Source organism: Parus major, chromosome 9, assembly GCF_001522545.3.
Source record: "Parus major isolate Abel chromosome 9, Parus_major1.1, whole genome shotgun sequence".
NCBI lineage: Eukaryota > Metazoa > Chordata > Aves > Passeriformes > Paridae > Parus > Parus major.
Genome location: NC_031778.1, coordinates 24,088,950 through 24,093,270, shown reverse-complemented (window position 1 = coordinate 24,093,270; position 4,321 = coordinate 24,088,950). Strand labels below are relative to the sequence as shown.

The following is a 4,321-nucleotide window of genomic DNA, read 5'->3' as shown; positions in this document are numbered from 1 at the left end:
ATGTGGGCTGTCTCTCATGGATGCTCCGGAGCTGTTTGGGTCATGCTGGGGTGGGACAGATTCCATTTGGGAACAGGGAATGTTTCCGAGGGCCAAGCAGGAGGGTGGAGCAAGGAAAGCTGCTCAGCAGGGTTTGCTCGAACCCACCCTTTTTATTTGGCATTATTGAGGTTTAACCCCATCCTGCCCAGCAGGGAAATGTCCCCTTTGGAAAGCCCCGAAGCCTCCCAAAGCTGCAGCTCCACATTGCTGCCATCACCGCGGGTACAGGCGGTCATTTCGAGCTGCTGGGCGTGTTGTGAAGTGTTTTGTGCCCAAAATGAGAGACACAAAGCGTTATTTGCCTCTCCTCCCACCCACGGCACTTGGAGACAGCCTCCAGCCACCGCTGCCTGCCCTGGAGGAGCAGCTCCTGATTGCCTGAGATCCGCAGGGCTTTGGGAAAGCCAGCCCTGAGAGCAGGAGAGCGCCCAAGTTAATTAACAGCATCAATTAGCATCTCCGTGGGGCTCAGCCTCGGCTCCCCGCGAGCCTGAACCCGATGGATGGGGAGAAATGGATGTACCTGAGGTGTCAGCATGGGCTGAGCATCAACCAGGACACTGCTAAAAAATGGAGAGCAACTTTTTAACACGGGCAGACAGCGCTGGGACACGGGGCAAGAGTTTTAAATGAAAAGAGGAGAGATTTAGATTGGATGTTGGGAAGAAATTCTTGTCTCAGAGTGTGGTGAAGCCCTGGCACAGGCTGCCCAGAGAAGCTGGAAGTGTCCAAGGCCAGGCTGGACAGGGCTTGGAGCAGAAGGTGCCCCTGCCATGGCACTGGATGGGCTTTAATGTCCCTCCAGGCCAAACCATTCTTGGATTCTGGGATTCTGCTGTTGTCCTGCAGGAGCCAGGGATGGGGCTGGAGTCAAGGCCAAGCCAGGTGTGTCACTGTCCCCATTCCACAGGTGCCAGCTGAGGGACATCAGATGAGCTGCAGAGGAAGAGGGAAATGGGGAGGGTCTCTGCTTTCATCAGGATTTTGGTGTCTCTTGAAACAGCCTTTTTTTCAGGGAATAAATTACATATTTTATTCATTTTCTGCACAGAAAGGAGCGGTTCTGGAGCCCTGATGGGGATGTTTCTAAGCAACGTTGTTTTCCCACCACCAGCGTCAGGAACAGTGACTTTTTTACTTTTTTTTTTATATATATTTTTTCATATTTTTGTAGCAATAAGACAAACTCTCTGCAGTTTATATCAGGAAAACTGTGCCACGATTTCCCCAGTTTGGCTGTATCCCCCCACCTCCGAGGGGGTGTGTGAGGGGTCCCCTGGGGGTCACCTGCCTCCAGGTTGCTGTGCAGGCACCATCCCCTCAGGTTTTATTTTGGTAGAGTTTGGTTGCTGTGGGCACAACCACAGACTCAGGGCAATGAAACCAGGCTTGAAACAAACCAAAAACAGCTTTATCTGAATTCTGTGGAGCTCTCCCAAGCCTGGTGATTCTCCTGTGGGTGTGGACTCAAAAATGTTTTAGTCATTGTATGTGTTATTGCAGAGATTTTATTTAAAACTTCTGGTTTTGCATAGGGGGAAAAAAACCTTTCTCTCCTTCTGTGTCTCATTTCTGATGGATGGATGGATGAATAAATGCATGGATGGGGAGGTGGAGAGATGGATTAATAGACAGAAGGGTGGGTGGATAGATGGATCAATAGATGGATGGATAGATAAATCAATAGCTAGATGGCTGGATAGATGAATAGATAAACAGGCAGATAGGATTGTTATCCTGATCCCTTCCAGCTGGGAATACTGGAAGGGAAGGGGAGGTTTGGGCTGATTTGGGAGTTGATTGAAGTGGCCAAACCCAAACTCTCCAAACAGAGAAGGGCAGCAGGGCAGCAAATCCCCACCTGGATAAACACAACTGTTGTGTTGTAATTGCTCTGTCCCTGAAGGACACAGGAACCAGTCTAGGGTAATGAGGTAATTAAGCAGCACAAGAGTCTCAGGCCATAAATCTGTGCCAGGGAAGGGGGTGGCTGTTGGTCCCTGTGTGGGGTTTGTGCTCTCTCCCAGCCCGCTGTGCTCTGAGGAGCTCGGTGATGCACGGTGAGTGCAGGATAACAGAGCTTTTCCTCAGGAGGGGAATTGTCCTTCCCCTCCAGTGGTGGGGGCAGAGGGGATTGCCCTGTGCCTGGGCTGTGTTTGGGAGGATGGAGGTGGCTCTGCAGGGCCAGGGACAGCTCCTGCCCCCGGGTCCCTCAGCCCAGTGTCCCAGTGCTCTGCCACTGATGGGCTCTCCCCGATTCCCCTGCTCCAGGATTAATTACAGCCACACAATTCCAATTGTTTTCTGCCCTGTGCCACAGGAGGCAGCCCCATTCCTGCCTCGTGGTGCTTTGCAGGGATGTTTTACCCCTGCTTTCTCTCCTTTGCTGAGAGGGTCATTTGAATGGCTGTGCTGGGCAGTGCTGGTGTCCCCCTGCAGGGCTCTGCTGGCTGGGCGGTCACACACGTTCCCACCTGGGCTTTCTCCCCTAAATCCTCGATTTGTCTGCCAGAGCTGTGCCTCATCCTCCCCCTGGGCCCTGCTCTCCAGTTCTCCTTTCTCCTGACTCCCCAGGATGCTGTGCCTGCTCCCCTGGGAGCTCTCTGCTCCAGGCTCATCCCACATCTCTATGTACATATATAAATTACAGATTCCTTTAGTTCTCCTTCAGCTCTGCCTGCACAGTCAGCACTTACCCTTCCCAGGGAATAATTCAACTCCAAATTCCCATAAAAACCATGAAGGAAGCATGGGGTGAGGGAGGAGGCAAAAGGAGGAGTGGGAATTTTCCATGTCTTCCAAGATCCTTGCTGCTGCCCTGTGTTGAAAGAGGTTTAGGGTGGGCACTGCTGGTTTAAGGCAGGTTTCTGTGCAGCATCTGCTTTCCAGGAGCAAGGGAGGGTGAAACCCAATCCCAGGGGATTTTTCCTTGTAATGTGGCCTCTGTTGGAGATTGGATTACATGTGTAATGCTAACTTCAGTTAAAAGAGTCTTGAAAACCTGGGCTATTTCCCCCTGTCTTTTTGCTGTCAGGTTTTATCCCACATTGCTCTGTGATGCTGCAGGATGTGTTGGTCCTTCCTTTTTCCCTTTGTGTCACTTCTTGACTTTCTGATGTTTAACCACAGGGCTCTTGAAGCCCAGAAATTGTCACCTTGACCTTTTGTGTGGATGTTGGACCCTGGTGCTTTCTTTGGCCACAGAAGGAGCTCTCCTTACCCAGCACTCCCAACTGGATGCATCTCTGTAGGATTTTCCTTGGTTTTGCCCATCATCTGCTTGCAGTTAAGTGACTGACAAGCAAAATGATGTGGTTTCCCCCAGATTTGAGTAGCTGGAGGCTTTTGCAGCTCTGGGTGTGTCCTCAGGGCTGGATGAGGTGGCTCCCTGTCCTGCACAGACTGGTGTCAGCCCCCGAGCCCATTACATTTGACAAAACAATTAACTCAGGCGTATTCAGCTCTGCAGCAGCCCTGGAGTACCTCTTTGAGCAGCATTTCTGCCCTGGGTGAAGGACTCGGTGCTGGGGTGGGTTTGGGTTGTGGGGAGCCAGGTGTGGTCCCCATCCGGGCTGAGCTGCTGCTGAGGAGCCGGGAGGAGCTGGAATGAGGAGAATGGGAATGAGTGACAGAGGGAAGGTGAACTGGAACCTTTGAGCCCCAAGGATGTGATACCCGGGGGGGCTTTCCCCTCTGCTGCAGGCAGGGAAGGACTGGCAGCACTCGAGCCAAGCTTTCCAGGTCTCTGTGCAGCTGGAACAGCCCCATCAGCTGCGGAGCTGATGCCCACCAGGCAAAATGCTGAGCTCATCCCGGGGAAAAGCCCTTCAACCACTGGGCACGGGGGCTCTGAGCTTGTGGGTGATGGGGGAGGATGAGGAAGGAGCAGGCACAGAGTGGCAGGAGAAGCAAGGCTGGGATTGTCCCGGAGCAGAGGGGGTGACCAGCCCCGTGGCTGTGCCATGTCCTGTCTGGCAGGAAGGTGCCATCTATCCCCTGTTGGGCTGGCAGCTCCTTGCCAGGAGAACCCGCTGGCAGGGACGGGCTGGGTTTGGCAGCAGCTCCTGGGGGTGATGCCCCAGCTCCCTGCAGAGCTCCTGCCCTGTGCCTGTCAGGGTCCCTCAGCAGTGATGTGTCCCCATGGAAAAGCCTAGTCAAGGGAATGTCAGCCCTGCCTGGCACTGCTGTGCTGGCCTGGGCCATGTTTGTGTTTGCAGTGTGCCGGGCCTGGGCTGTGTTTGCTGTGCCTCAGAGCTCACCAGGCCTGGGCCATGTTTGT

General features: G+C 53.4%; 1 protein-coding gene across 2 annotated transcripts in view; it reads left to right on the top strand.

The window, feature by feature from the left end:
- Window positions 1-4,321, top strand: part of KCNAB1 (potassium voltage-gated channel subfamily A member regulatory beta subunit 1) — a 57,303-nt gene that overhangs the window by 26,908 nt on the left and 26,074 nt on the right. The window lies entirely within an intron of this gene.